At 38.4% G+C, this 16297-nt stretch overlaps 1 protein-coding gene across 2 annotated transcripts in view; it reads left to right on the top strand.

The window, feature by feature from the left end:
- TLL1 (tolloid like 1) overlaps window positions 1-16297 on the top strand; it is a 256251-nt gene that overhangs the window by 222290 nt on the left and 17664 nt on the right. The window lies entirely within an intron of this gene.

Genomic DNA, 16297 nt, shown 5'->3' with positions numbered 1-16297 from the left:
CTTGCACAGCTAGTACATGGAAATAAAATAAATAAAATGAATGTTTATTTAATTGAATTGAATTAGTAGGCAGATGGGAAAGACTTTCTTTCTTATGTTTTCCCACTAACACTAAATAAATTCCTGATTTCCTAGATCAAGGTGATAGTAATGGTAGCCATGTAGTTCTTGTACAGTCTTCTTATCCTAGATGGGATGCTTTAAAAGGCATTACCAAAATTACTACAAAACAGTATGTTCTACTTCCTAATATTTTATTGAAATAATGTTTCCAAATGGAGATATAAATGAAGGAACAAAAATATCAGAAATTCAGCAAGAAAGCAATAAGTATTCACTTCAATGTAACATAGTAAATTCTATCGGTTGTGTTAATTCTATATGACTCATATACAAAGCATATGTATTTTTATAATAAAACTAATTTTGTCTTATGGTTTACAGAATATTATTTTTGCATAACGTAGTTGCCCTCTTTAGATGAGTACCATTATTGTTAGACTTCTTCCAAATTCAAATATGAATGTAATATATGTCCTCTCTCCTGTATTCTATGAATCTTGCATTCTGTCCTGGTCATCTGATAGTACATCTTAAATTTCATTATAGGCTACAGAATACTTGAAGAGTATAATTTAAAGAAATAGAATCATAGGAATATAGAAATTTTAGCAATTTTCTGAAATATGCTGTTGTCAAAAGCAGGAAGGAATGCCAACTAGCAAAGTTCAGGACAGTCTAACAAGAACCATAATAAATGACAAGAAATTGTCTTGAGAATGAGGCTACCAGTCCACTGTAGCTTACTGGACCAGTCCAGTTAATTTTGAATGTCTGTTTCAACCCTTTCCTTCAGTGGGTGTTTTTGGCCAATAAAGACATCTTATTCCTATGCAACATAATAATAATGTTATTAGAGACTGTCACTGAGATATTCATATTCCTATTATGGAGTTCCTTCCAATCAACGTATTTGTAAGATATCAGTAAATGACTTTTTGAACAGAGATATCAATTCATTTCAGCCACTCTTTGGAAGGATGCTAGGTGCTAAGATAACAGCACTGTAGGATTTGATTGCTTTCCAGTCCTGTTGAAGACCCTGACTGAGATGATCACTCTCTGAAGCTTATGAGCTGAGATGAAAAGGCTGCATTCTTTTCAGCAGTGCAATAGCTAAGGCAGTTGGGAAAATGGATTTTCCTGAAGACTTTTTTTGTGTGTGTGTGCATCCAAGTTTCATCTGGTATCATATTCCTTCTCCCTGAAGAATTTTTTTTATATTGTGTGTAGAGTATGTCTGTGCAGAGTATGTCTTTTATACCCAAAGATATTTTCATTGGATATAAAATTCTAAGATAGCAATTTTGTTTTCCCAGCTGCATTTTAAATACCTGACTCCACTATTATCTGTCCTTCATGGTTTTTAATGTCTGTGGTAAATCTTAATTTTATTCCTATGGAAATAATGATACTTTTCTCTGATGGCTGCCTTCAGCTTTTTTTTTTTTTGGCTGTACGCGGGCCTCTCACTGTTGTGACCTCTCCCGTTGCGAAGCACAGGCTCCAGACGCGCAGGCTCAGTGGCCATGGCTTACGGGCCCAGCCGCTCCGCGGCATGTGGGATCTTCCCGGACTGGGGCACAAACCCGTGTCCCCTGTATCGGCAGGCAGACTCTCAACCACTGTGCCACTGGCGAAGCCCTGCCTTCAACATTTTTTTATCAGCACTTTGAATATAATGTATCTGGGAGTGTGTGTATGTGTGTGTGTGTGTGTCCATCTGTCTATCTGTTTAGTAATTTATCCTTCTGAGAAGTCTTTGAATTTCTTGCATCTATGTTGTGATGTCTGCCATGAATTTTTGACAACTCTTGACCATTATTTCTTGACAAAATCCTCCTGCATTATTGTCTCTCTTCTTCTGGGATTCAAATTACACATATGTGAGATTGTTTCATATTATCCCATAACTCTTGAAATCTGTTTTTTTTCTTTTTGCCACTCTTTTTGTTTTTAAGCTTGGGTTATTTCTATGGACTGATCTTCAAGTTCAATGATTGTCTATTCAGCTGTCTTGAGTCTACTTATGAATTTGACAGAGGTATTCTTTATCTCCCTTATCATGTTTTTTTTATTTCTTGAATTTCCATTTGATTTTTTAGTAGAGTTCACGTGTATTCGTCTGCTTAGGTGGCCATAACAAAATACCACAAACTGAGTGGCTAAAACAACAAAAGTGTATTTTCTCACAGATCTGGAGGCTAGATGTTCAAGATCAAGGAGCTGTGGGGACTGGTGTCTGGTGAGGCCTCTTTTCCTGACTTGTAGATGGCTGCTTTATCACTGTGTCCTCACTTGGTCTTTCCTCTGTGTGCACATATGGAGAGAGAGAGACAGAGAGAGAGAGAGTGCATGCTCTGGTGTCTCTTCATCTTCTTATAAGGACATTAGCCCTGTGGGATCTGGCCTCACCTTTATGACCTCATTTAACCTTGATTACCTCCCTAAAGGACTTGTCTCCTAATGCAATCACATTGGGTTTAGGGTTTCAATGCATGAGCTTGGCCAGGATGCACAATTCAATTCATAACACCATCTCTGCTGAAATATCTCATTTGATAGATTAAACATAGGGGTCATATTTGAGTCTGCTCTGTTGATTATTTTCTCTCTTACCACTGTGCTTTTATTCTTGCCTTTTTGTGTGCCATGTAATTTTTTTTTTTTTTTTGTGGTACATGGGCCTCTCACTGTTGTGGCCTCTCCCATTGCAGAGCACAGGCTCCAGACACGCAGGCTCAGTGGTCATGGCTCACGGGCCCAGCTGCTCTGCAGCATGTGGGATCTTCCCGGACCAGGGCACGAACCCGCATCCCCTGCATTGGCAGGCAGACTCTCAACCACTGTGCCACCAGGGAAGCCCCTGTCATGTAATTTTTGACTAAACATCAGACATTTTGTGTTTAACAGTAGAGACTTTATGTCTGGAAATGGTTACGTCTCTTCTGTTAGGCTGTTAGTGAATGTGTGTATATGGGAAGGGATGTTGTTGAGTGAATATAGTCAGTAATTAGCTGAATTTGGGTTGTCTTCTTCCTATGATTACCTTCAGTGAACCATTGGCTTTTAATTTCTGTCTCTTAGATTGAAGGCTGGAATTTCAGATGCATTTTCTCAATGTTTCTCCTTTACCTTTAGCTTCTGCTTTCATCTCTACCACAAATTGTATCCCTCTTCAAACTTTTTTGCCTCAACCAGTGATAGACTGCAGTTACACACTGCTTGGTGCTTGGTAGTCTGGTGGTGAGGACAAGGGGTTCTCTACCTTAGACAGGATCTGTTTCTAGGTCTTAGAAATAGCCTTTCTCAGTGGTCCTGCCTCTTCTCTTCCTGGCAGCCAAACTCCATCTATCTCTTGTTGGTCTTCCATGGGAGAGTTTCTTTTCCCTCTCCCAGTTGTAGCAGGTCTCTGATATTATTGGTGTAGGCTCCTGAGTCCGAGACTTCCCCAGGGTTGGAAGTGTTATTTGTTTGTTTGTTTGTTTAAGCTTTCCTGTGGCTACAGTGGGTCTGCATGTTTGCCCTGGTGGTGACAGGTTTTCTGCTCCTCCCCCAGAGGCTTTTTTTCTTTTCCAGTGAAGGGTTGCAACAGGACTTCATGCTTTTCTCCCAGCAGTGACCATTTCCCCCTCCATGCCTGCAACACCAAGAAAGGTACTTGCCTAACTCCTACTCTTCCCACAGTCTTTCTCATGAGCAGGAGATTGAAGTCCATGGAGAAGAGCCTGCAAGTGGATGCAAACTCCTCTGTCTACAGCTCCTAGTGTGCTATACTTTACTCCACAGCTGACCTTTACAATACATTACAATTGTAGCTGAATGCATCTAACCTAGTTATATGGCACCCAGCATCTCTTCTAACTGTAGTCTGTCACTGGTGACATGCTCGTGTCTCATCTCTCCTTGGCAGGGGCTGAAAGTCAGTGGATTTGATACTATTTGGTTGACTAGTGACTTTGGCTCTTTGATATCTTCAGCAAAATTGTGATTTTTTTACTTTACATAGGTTTTCTTGCTAGGGTAGAAGGAACACTAGTCCCAGCTTTCTATATCCAAGGGGAAATAGAACTCCTAATATACCTTAACTTGAAAAAATGTCAATAATTTATTTTTTCTCAATTATATACCTTTCAGCTTATTGAGCATCCCTTTCAACTCTAGGACAGTCTGCTTCTTTACAAATTACAGGCAAATATTCCACTTGAAGATCAGGAGAGTCTGTTCAACAATGGTCATACATGCTAGTATCCTAAGAAGATAATTTTTAGAAGGAAAGGAGCTTTAATGCAACTATTGATCTTTGCTTTAAGTATTTGACTTTGTGATCTTTGTAGAAGTGGTTACAGTTTAAGCCAGAATATTAACATGCATCAGAATTAACCTGGAAGACTTGTTAAAACACATTTTTGCCACTCTAAGGTTTCTGAATCAGGGCGTAATATTGATTCCACTCTCTCTTATTTCATTAATCATGTTTATATAAAGCCTAACTCACAATATCACTCTAACAATCAGGATCAGTAGAAAGTGTGTTGTAACAGATTAGCTACCAACTTCAAGTGATATTTTAGTTCTATACTTTTTAACTCTTACTATTTTGACATTATTGTTACTTATGTTTACTATTTTTGTCTCCCTGCTTGTAATACAACTGTTAATGAATCTTATCTACTTTAAAACTGAAACCACTATCTGTTATGGATCTCAGCCAATGGACATTTGGCCAGCACTGTTTGTAATATTCAAACCATTCAATTACCTATCTTTATGTTTTGACATTTATTATACAAGAGATTTGATCAAGAAGATATATTGTTTAAAATAAATGCATTTTGTTTGGTTTCTTTAGGATCCTTAATTTTCATGGAGGAACTTGAAACCAAACTAAATTTGGAAAATAGATTCCAAGGAAACTTGGAAAATGCTGAAATCTATTAATCCTGTTAGGTCAAGAGCTGCTGATAGATACTCAGTTCCAAGCTAGTTTCTTTATAGGCCAAGGCAAAAAAGAAAAGACTTGGTGGTCCTGTGTGTGCCATGGAGCTTTCTTTACAACTCATATTTACTCCTCTTACCTTAGGCTGTGTGGAAAAATAAGAAAACATTTCTAAATATTTTGCCTATTCATACAGAAGCAAAGAAAAGGAAATCGCTCCTGAAGACAATTCTATGACATATTTTTTTAAAACACCTTGTTTATGAATTTTGAGAGTCTTGTTGTTCTTTCTAACCCAGATATTCCTTTAACTTAACATAGAGTTGTATTGAGTGACGTGCAAGTAGTGGCTTATGGGTATAAGCAAGCCTCTTTCACTGCATCTGAGATAACCATTATTTTAGTTAATTTGGTTTATTTGTAAGACTACAAATTAATATTATTTAGGTTATTTAGATAATCTTGCCATTATGGAATATAAGAGGAATTACAATAAAATTCAGTGCCCTTTGTGAGATACAAGCATTCTTGTGCATAGTATTTATTTACCATAGTGTGCTTATCTATATCTAGTGTACAATAATTATGTGTAAGGACTGAACTATCAGTAGTGGTAGTTTATTACTGATTTATGGAAATTTAAGACTTCTGGCATTAATATGCAGTTATTACCTTTTATGCACAGTTCTAGTTATCTACTGCTTCATAATAAGCTACCCCAAAACTTCATGACTTAAAACAAGAAGTATTTTATAATATCCCATGGTTCTGTGGGGAAGAGGTCATGATTTGAGTAATGCTTTGCTGGCAATTCTTCAGTTGCCCATGACGTTGATTGAGGTCAGTAAGTGATATTCACCTGGGGCATGGTCTGGTTGGGAGGGTCAAGTTGGCTTTAATTTTATGTCTGTCACCTTGGTAGGGAGGGCTAGAAGGCTGACTTAGCTGGGACAACCAGAGCACCTACACATGACCATTCTAGCATGGTGGTATCAGGGGAACCACACCCTTTACATGGAAGTTCTGGATCCCCAAAAAGAGTGTTCCAAGAAGCCCAGGGGAATGCCTAAGTAGCTCCTGAACATTACCTCTATGCATTCTATGGTAAAGCAAGTCAAAAGAGCTAACCAGTATTGAAGGGAAGAATATTAGACTTCATGACTCAATGGGAGAAGTAGCAAAGAATGTGTAGCCATCTTTAAGCCCACACATGCTTTTAAGTGTATGAGACAGTATATATTTGGGAAAGTAAAGATGACACAAATGAGTTACTGCCTATACTCTCCTGAGTAGTTTTCTCTAGGCAAAGTCCAGAATGTGCAGTCAGAATACTGTTAGGTTGTAATATACAACCTAGTATACAAACAGGAAATATTTAAAGGTATTTTTTTTCTAATTCAATACGAAATTCTATCCAATAATATAAAATAGCAATTTGAATACAATAATAACATAATGTCTATATGTAATGAACATACTCATTAATTTTTGTCTTTAAGTCATGAATTCCCTATTATAAAGCAAAATATGAAAATCAAGTAGAATTTGTGTATGAGTCAATATAGCGGTTCTTGAGGATTTTTTCTATTCTTGTATATACCTTCCCTTATGTTTATAAGACCCTGGAATATTATCTTCATATAAATGCAGTAAGCTAGGGAGCTGGGATCCAGAGACCCTGGGAGAGTCATTTTTTTTTTTTTTTTTTAGTTTCTGCTTTATAACAAAGTGAATCAGTTATACATATACATCTGTTCCCATATCCCTTCCCTCTTGCGTCTCCCTCCCTCCCACCTTCTCTTTCCCACCCCTGCAGGCGGTCACAAAGCACCGAGCTGATTTCCCTGTGCTATGCGGCTGCTTCCCACTAGCTATCTGCCTTAATTTGGTAGTGTATATATGTCCATGCCTCTCTCTCGCTTTGTCACAGCTTACCCTTCGCCCTCCCCATATCCTCAAGTAGGTCTGTGTCTTTATTCCTGTTTTGACCCTAGGTTCTTCATGACATTTTTTTTTCTTAAATTCCATATATATGTGTTAGCATACAGTATTTGTCTTTCTCTTTCTGACTTACTTCACTCTGTATAACACACGCTAGGTCTATCCACCTCATTACAAATAGCTCAATTTCATTTCTTTTTATGGCTGAGTAATATTCCATTGTATATATGCTCCATATCTTCTTTATCCATTCATCCGATGATGGACACTTAGGTTGTTTCCATCTCCGGACTTTTGTGAATAGAGCTCCAATGAACATTTTGGTACATGTCTCTTTTTGAATTACGGTTCTCTCAGGGTATATGCCTAGTACTGGGATTGCTGGGTCATATGGTAGTTCTATTTGTAGTTTTTTAAGGAACCTCCATACTGTTCATAGTGGCTGTACCAATTCACATTCCCACCAGCAGTGCAAGAGTGTTCCCTTTTCTCCACACCCTCTCCAGCATTTATTGTTTCTAGATTTTTTGATGATGGCCATTCTGACTGGTGTGAGATAATATCTCACTGTAGTTTTGATTTGAATTTCGCTAATGATTAATGATGTTGAGCATTCTTTCATGTGTTTGTTGGCAGTCTGTATATCTTCTTTGGAGAAATGTCTATTTAGGTCTTCTGCCCATTTTTGGATTGGGTTTTTTGTTTTTTTGCTATTGAGCTGCATGAGCTGTTTATAAATTTTGGAGATTAATCCTTTGTCAGTTGCTTCATTTGCAAATATTTTCTCCCATTCTGAGGGTTGTCTTTTGGTCTTGTTTATGGTTTCCTTTGCTGTGCAAAAGCTTTGCAGTTTCATTAGGTCTCATTTGTTTATTTTTGTTTTTATTTCCATTTCTCTAGGAGATGGTCAAAAAGGATCTTGCTGTGATTTAGGTCACAGAGTGTTCTGCCTATGTTTTCCTCTAAGAATTTGATAGGGTCTGGCCTTAAATTTAGGTCTTTTATCCATTTTGAGTTTATTTTTGTATATGGTGTTAGGCAGTGTTCTAATTTCATACTTTTACATGTAGCTATCCAGTTTTCCCAGCACCACTTATTGAAGAGGTTGTCCATTCTCCACTGTACATTCCTGCCTCCTTTATCAAAGATAAGGTGACCATATGTGTGTGGGTTTATCTCTGGCCTTTCTATCCTGTTCCATTGAACTATCTTTCTGTTTTTGTGCCAGTACCACACTGTCTTGATTACTGTATCTTTGTAGTATAGTCTGAAGTCAGGGAGCCTGATTCCTCCAGCTCCATTATTTGTTCTCAAGATTGCTTTGGCTATTCTGTGTCTTTTGTTTTTCCAAACAAATTTTGAAATTGTTTGTTCTAGTTCTGTGAAAAATGCCTGTGGTCGTTTGATAAGGATTGCATTGAATCTGTAGATTGCTTTGGGTAATACAGTCATTTTCACAATATTGATTCTTCCAATCCAGGAACATGGTATATCTCTCCATCTTTTTGTATCATCTTTAATTTCTTTCATCAGTGTCTTATAATTTTATGCTTACTGGTCTTTTTTCTCCTTAGGTAGGTTTATTCCTAGATACTTTATTCTTTTTGTTGCAACGGTAAATGGGAGTGTTTCCTTGATTTCACTTTCAGATTTATCATCATTAGTGTATAGGAACGCCAGAGATTTCTGTGCATTAATTTTGTATCCTGCTACTTTACCAAATTCATTGATTAACTCTAGTAGATTTCTGGTAGCATCTTTAGGATTCTCTATGTATAGTATCATGTCATCTGCAAACAGTGACAGCTTTACTTCTTCTTTTCCAATTTGAATTCCTATTATTTCCTTTTCTTCTTTCATTGTTGTGGCTAAAACTTCCAAAAGTATGTTGAATAAGAGTGGTGAGAGTGGGCAGCCTTGTCTTGTTCCTGATCTTAGTAGAAATGCTTTCAGTTTTTCACCATTGAGGATGATGTTGGCTGTGCGTTTGTCATATATGGCCTTTATTATGTTGAGGAAAATTCCCTCTATGCCTGCTTTCTGCAGGGTTTTTATCAGAAATGGGTGTTGAATTTTGTCAAAAGTTTTTTCTGCATCTATTGAGATGATCATATGGTTTTTCTCCTTCAATTTTTTAATATGATGTATCACATTGATTGATTTGCATATATTGAAGAATCCTTGCATTCCTGGAATAAACCCCACTTGATCATGGTGTATGATCCTTTTAATGTTCTGTTGGATTCTGTTTGCTAGTATTTTGTTGAGGATTTTTGCATCTATGTTCAGCAGTGATATTGGCCTGTAATTTTCTTTCTTTGTGACATCCTTGCCTAGTTTTGGTATCAAGGTGATGGTGGCCTCGTAGAATGAGTTTGGGAGTGCTCCTCCCTCTGCAATATTTTGGAAGAGTTTGAGAAAGATAGGTGTTATCTCTTCTCTAAATGTTTGATAGAATTCTCCTTTGAAGCCATCTGGTCCTGGGCTTTTGTTGGATGGAAGATTTTTAATCACAGTTTCAATTTCAGTGCTTGTGATTGTCTATTCATATTTTCTATTTCTTCCTGATTCAGTCTTGGCATATTGTGCATTTCTAAGAATTTGTCCATTTCTTCCAGGTTGTCCATTTTATTGGCATAGAGTTGCTTGTAGTAATCTCTCATGATCTTTTGTATTTCTGCAGTGTCAGTTGTTACTTCTTTTTCATTTCTAATTCTATTGATTTGAGTCTTCTCCCTTCTTTTCTTGATGAGTCTGGCTAATGGTTTATCAACTTTGTTTATCTTTGCAAAGAACCAGCTTTTAGTTTTATTGATCTTTGCTATTGTTTCCTTCATTTCTTTTTCATTTATTTCTGATCTGATCTTTATGATTTCTTTCCTTCTGCTAACTTTGGTGAATTTTTGTTCTTCTTTCTCTAATTACTTTAGGTGCAAGTTTAGGTTGTTTGTTCGAGATGTTTCCTGTTTCTTAAGGTGGGATTGTATTGCTATAAACTTCCCCCTTAGAACTGCTTTTGCTGCATCCCATAGGTTTTGGGTCATCGTGTCTCCGTTGTCTTTTGTTTCTAGGTATTTTTTTATTTCCTCTTTGATTTCTTCAGTGATCACTTCGTTATTAAGTAGTGTATTGTTTAGCCTCCATGTGTTTGTATTTTTTATAGATCTTTTCCTGTAATTGATATCTAGTCTCATAGCATTGTGGTTGGAAAAGATACTTGGTACTATTTTAATTTACTTAAATTTACCAAAGCTTGGAGAATGTTCCATGAGCACTTGAGAAAAATGTGTATTCTGTTGTTTTTGGATGGAATGTCCTATAAATATCAGTTAAGTCCATCTTGTTTAATGTATCATTTAAAGCTTGTGTTTCCTTATGTATTTTCATTTTGGATGATCTGTCCATTGGTGAAAGTGGGGTGTTGAAATCCCCTATTATTAGTGTGTTACTGTCAATTTCCCCTTTTATGGCTGTTAGTATTTGCCTTATGTATTGAGGTGCTCCTATGTTGGGTGCATAAATATTTACAATTGTTATATCTTCTTCTTGGATCCATCGCTTGATCATTATGTAGTGTCCTTCTTTGTCTCTTCTAGTAGTCTTTATTTTAAAGTCTATTTTGTCTGATATGAGAATTGTTACTCCAGCTTTCTTTTGATTTCCATTTGCATGTAATATCTTTTTCCATCCCCTTACTTTCAATCTGTATGTGTCTTTAGGTCTGAAACGGTCTCTTGTAGACAGCATATATATGAGTCTTGTTTTTGTATCCATTCAGCCAATCTGTGTCTTTTGGTGGGAGCATTTAGTCCATTTACATTTAAGGTAATTATCAATTCGTATGTTCCTGTTCCCATTTTCTTAATTGTTTTGGGTTCGTTATTGTAGGTCTTTTCCTTCTATTGTGTTTCTTGCCTAGAGAAGTTTCTTTAGCATTTGTTGTAAAGCTGGTTTCGTGGTGCTGAACTCTCTCAGCTTTTGCTTGTCTGTAAACGTTTTAATTTCTCCCTCAAATCTGAATGAGATCCTTCCTGGGTAGAGTAATCTTGGTTGCAGGTTTTTCTCCTTCATCACTTTAAATATGTCCTGCCATTCGCTTCTGGCTTGTAGAGTTTCTGCTGAGAGATCAGCTGTTAACCTGATGGGGATTCCCTTCTGTGTTATTTGTTGTTTTTCCCTTGCTGCTTTTAATATGATTTCTTTGTGTTTAATTTTTGACAGTTTGATTAATATGTGTCTTGGTGTATTTCTCCTTGGATTTATTCTGTATGGGACTCTCTGTGCCTCCTGGACTTGATTAACTATTTCCTTTCCCATATTAAGGAAGTTTTCAACTCTAATCTCTTCAAATATTTTCTCAGTCCCTTTCTTTTTCTCTTCTTCTTCTGGAACCACTATAATTTGAATGTTAGTGTGTTTAATGTTGTCCCAGAGGTCTCTGAGACTGTCCTCAGTTCTTTTCATTCTTTTTTCTTTATTCTGCTCTTCAGCAGTTATTTCCACTATTTTATCTTCCATGTCACTTATCCGTTCTTCTGCCTCAGTTATTCTGCTATTGATCCCATCTAGAGTATTTTTTATTTCATTTACTGTGTTTCTAATCATTGCTTGATTCATCTTTAGTTCTTCTAGGTCCTTGTTAACTGTTTCTTGCATTTTGTTTATTCTATTTCCAAGATTTTGGATCATCTTTACTATCATTATTCTAAATTCTTTTTCAGGTAGACTGCCTGTCTCCTCTTCATTTGTTAGGTCTGGTGGGTTTTTATCTTGCTCTTTCACCTGCTGTGTGTTTTTCTGTCTTCTCATTTTGCTTATCTTACTGTGTTTGGGGTCTCCTTTTTGCAGGCTGCAGGTTCGTAGTTCCTGTTGTCTTTGGTGTCTGTCCCCAGTGGGTAAGGTTGTTTCAGTGGGTTGTGTAGGCTTCTTGTTGGAGGGGACTGGTGCCTGTGTTCTGGTGGATGAGGCTCGATCTTTTCTTTTTTGTGGACAGTTCCACATCTGGTGGTGTTGTCTGTGGCCTAATTATATTTTTAGGCAGCCTCTCTGCTAATGAGTGGGGTTGTGTTCCTGTCTTGCTAGTTGCTTGGTATAGGTTGACCAGCACTGTAGCTTGCTTGTCGTTGAGTGAAGCTGGGTGCTGGTGTTGAGATGGATATCTCTGGGAGATTTTCGCCATTTGATGTTATGTGGAACTGGGAGTTCTCTTGTGGACCAGTGTCCTAAAGTTGGCTCTCCCACCTCAGAAGCACATCACTGACTCCTGGCTGCAGCGCCAAGAGCCTTTCATCCACCCGGCTCAGAATAAAAGAGAGAAAAATTAGAAAGAAAAAATTAGTAGAAATAGAAAGAAAGAAAGAAAGAAGGAAGGAAAGAAGGAAGGAAGGGAGGGAGGGAGCGAGGAAGGAGGGAAGGTAGGAAAAAGAGAAAGAGAGAACATGAAGTAAATAGAATAAAGTATGGTAAAATACAATAGCATTAAAATAAAATTATTAAAAAAAATTTTAATTGAAAAAAAAAAAACAGACGGATAGAACCCTGGGACAAATGGTGGAAGCAAAGCTATACAGACAAAATCTCACACAGGAACATACGCATGCACATTCACAAAAAGAGAAAAAGGGGATAAAATCGTAAATCTTGCTCTCAAATTCCACCTCTGAAATTTGGGATAATTCATTTTAAAAAGAGTAAAAGTGGAAAATGTCATAAATCTTGTTCTCAAAGTCCACCTCCTCAATTTGGGATGATTTGTTGTCTATTCATGTATTCCACAGATGCAGGGTACATCAAGTTGATTGTGGAGCTTTAATCCGCTGCTCCTGAGACTGCTGGGAGAGACCTCCCTTTCTCTTTATTCTCACAGCTCCCAGGTCTCAGCTTTGTATTTGGCCCCGCCTCTGCCTGTAGGTCGCCGGAGGGCGTCTGTTCTTCGCTCAGACAGGACGGGTTTAAAGGAGCAGCTGATTTGGGGACTCTGGCTCACTCAGGCCGGGGGGAGGGAGGGGTATGCAGTGCGGGGCGAGCCTGCAGCGGCAGAGGCTGGCGTGACGTTTCACCAGCACGAGGCACGCCCTTGCGTTCTCCTGGGGAAGTTGTCCCTGTATCCTGGGACCCTGGCAGTGGCGGGCTGCACAGTCTCCCCAGAGAGGGGGCATGGACAGTGACCTGTTTTCGCACACAGGCTTCTTGGTGGCGGCAGTAGCAGCCCCGGCGTCCCACGCCCGTCTCTGGGGTCCACACTTTTAGCCACGGCTCGCGCCCATCTCTGGAGCTCCTTTAAGCAGTGCTCTTAATCCCCTCTCCTCGCGCACCAGGAAACAAAGAGGGAAGAAAAAGTCTCTTGCCTCTTCGGCAGCTCCAGACTTTTTTCTGAACTCCCTCCAGGCTAGCCGTGGTGCACTAACCCCTTCAGGCTGTGTTCACGCCACCAACCCCAGTCCTCTCCCTGTGCTCCGACCGAAACCCAAAACCTGAGCCTCAGCTCCCAGCCCCGCCCACCCCGGAGGCCGAGCAGACAATCCTCTTGGGCTGCTGAGTGCCGGTCGGCACCGATCCTCTGTGCGGGAATCTCTCTGCTTTGCCCTCCGCACTCCTGATGCTGTGCTCTCCTCAGTGGCTCCGAAGCTTTCCCCCTCCACCACCCACAGTCTCCGCCCACAAAGGGGCTTCTAGTGTGTGGAAACCTTTCCTCCTTCATGGCTCCCTCCCACTGGTGCAGGTCCCGTCCCTATTCTTTTGTCTCTGTTTATTCTTTGTTTCTTTTGCCCTACCCAGTTACGTGGGGAGTTTCTTGCCTTTTGGGAAGTCTGAGGTCTTCTGCCAGTGTTCAGTAGGTGTTCTGTAGGAGTTATTCCACGTGTAGATGAATTTCTGGTGTATCTGTTGGGAGGAAGGTGATCTCCACGTCTTACTCTTCCACCATCTTCCCCCAGGTGTCTGGGAGTGTCATTTTTTAAAATTCTAAAATAGTCACTCTCTTATATGAAATTCTACAAATAAAAATATGAATGTTCTTAAGTTTTCCATTTCTTGAAAATGCTCTCCAAATTGTAAAATGTAGCTTGGGCACATTTGTATCTCTTAAAACTCTACTTAGGCTAAGACTGTGTGTATAGTTCCCAATGGTTTCAAAGTGGTATCTTGTATATTACCTGAAGTTGATGTCATAAATGACACTTACAGGTAAGGAAGCAGTCCCAGGCAGTTTAGATGACTTGGAAAGTTTATAAAGGTAGTAGGAATCTAACTATCTTCAAGCCCAAGCATTCTGTCTCTACAGAAAAGTCTTATTTTTCCTTATAGCATCCTGCATCAGAGAAGAAAGAGATCCATAATTGCTGTGTATACTTATGCAATAATTTAAATGGAAAATAATCATATGTCCTAATATGATTAGGAACATTTGTTAGGAAAACATCCTAAAAAAATTACAATGATTAAATAAATGATTAAACAAATATACAGCAGAGACTTGTGTCTAGATCCTAGCACTTCTACTTACTAGTTGTGTTATCTTGAGAAGATACTTATCATTTTAAAACAATGATTTCTTCATCTGGAAATTGAAGCTGCTGTTTATGAATTTTGTGTGTATACAAAATGAACTTTTATACAACGTATTTGGCACAGTGTTTTATTAAGTGCCAATAAATGCTGCTGTATGATATCATAATAATAATCATAATTATGATAATAATCTAAATTTTTTTTATTTTTATTGAAAATTCAACCATGATCAAGTTTTTGTGTAGCCTTATGAATTTGAAATTCAATCCTTAGTGATCCACTGATTGTTTAGTAGCATATTGTTTATCCTCCATGTGTTTGTGTTTTTTGTAGTTTTTTTCTTATAATTCATTTCTAGTCTCAAAGTGTTGTGATCTGAAAACATGCTTGACATGATTTCAGTTTTCTCAAATTTACTGAGACTTGTTTTGTAGGCTAGCATGTGACCTATCCTGGAGAATGTTCCATGTGCACTTGAAAAGAATGTGTTCTGTGGCTTTCAGATAGAGTGTTCTCTACATATCTATTAAGTCCATCTGCTCTAATGGGTCATTTAAGACCAGCGTTGCCAGATTCATTTTCTGTCTGGATGATCTGTCCATTGATGTAAGTGAGGTGTTAAAGTCCCCTACTATTATTGGGTTACTGTCAATTTCTCCCTTTATGTCTGTTCATATTTGATTTATATATTCAATATTTAGGTGCTCCTATGCTGGGTGCATATATATTCACAATTGTTATATCTTTTTCTTTGACTGATCCCTTCATCATTATGTAGTGTCTTTGTCTCTTGTAACAGTCTTTATCTTAAAGTCTATTTTGTCTGCTATATGTATTGTTACTCTGGCTTTCTTTTGTTTGTTTGTTTGTTTTTGCAGTACGTGGGCCTCTCACTGTTGTGGCCTCTCCTGTTGCAGAACACAGGCTCTGGAGGCACAGGCTCAGCAGCCATGGCTCACGGGCCCAGCTGCTCCACGGCATGTGGGATCTTCCCGGACTGGCGCATGAACCCGTGTCCCTTGCATCAGCAGGCGGACTCTCAACCACTGCGCCACCAGGGAAGCCCAGTCCAGCTTTCTTTTGATTTCCATTTGCATGGAATACTTTTTTCCATCCCCTCACTTTCAGTCTATGTGTGCCTTTTTGCTGTTGTTGTTTTGTTTTTGGCCATGCCACATGGCTCTGAGGAACTTAATTCTTCAACCCAGGCCCCCTTCGCTGGCAGCACAGAGAGTCCTAGCCACTGAACCACCAGGGAATTCCCAGTATATGTGTGTCTTTAGATCTGAAGTGAGTCTCCTGTAAGCAGCAAATATATGGGTCCTATTTTGATATCCATTCAGCGACTCTGTGTCTTTTGGCTGGAGCAATTAGTCCATTTACATTTAAGGTAATTATTGATATGCATGTTTTGTTGCCACTTTGTTAATGGTTTTGGGGTTGTTTTTGTAGGTCTTTTTTCTTCTTCTTTTTTCCCTTCTCTTGTTATTTGATGACTGTGTTTAGTATTATGTCTTTAGAGAACTTTTCCTTTTTTGTGTGCATATCTATTATAGATTTTTGGTTTGCAGTTACCACATTTTTTATAGCAGTCTATGTATATATGTGATAGTTTTAATTTGCTGATCTCTTAATTTCAAATGCATTTTAAAATCCCTGCATTTGTACTCTCCTCCCATCATGATTACTGTTTTGGGTATCATATTTTACATCTAATTCTTTTGTGTATCCCTTAACTGCTTACTCTGAATACAGATGATTTTACTAGTTTTGTCTTTTAAACTCCTTACTAGCTTGTATGTGTATGATTTCCTAACTTTGCTGTATGTTTGCCTTTACTGGTGAACT

Source organism: Mesoplodon mirus (assembly GCF_964341445.2).
Source record: "Mesoplodon mirus genome assembly, chromosome: 2".
In the NCBI taxonomy this organism is placed as follows: domain Eukaryota; kingdom Metazoa; phylum Chordata; class Mammalia; order Artiodactyla; family Ziphiidae; genus Mesoplodon; species Mesoplodon mirus.
Note: the sequence above shows the minus strand (reverse complement) of the source record. Positions and strands in the feature narration are given on the sequence as shown.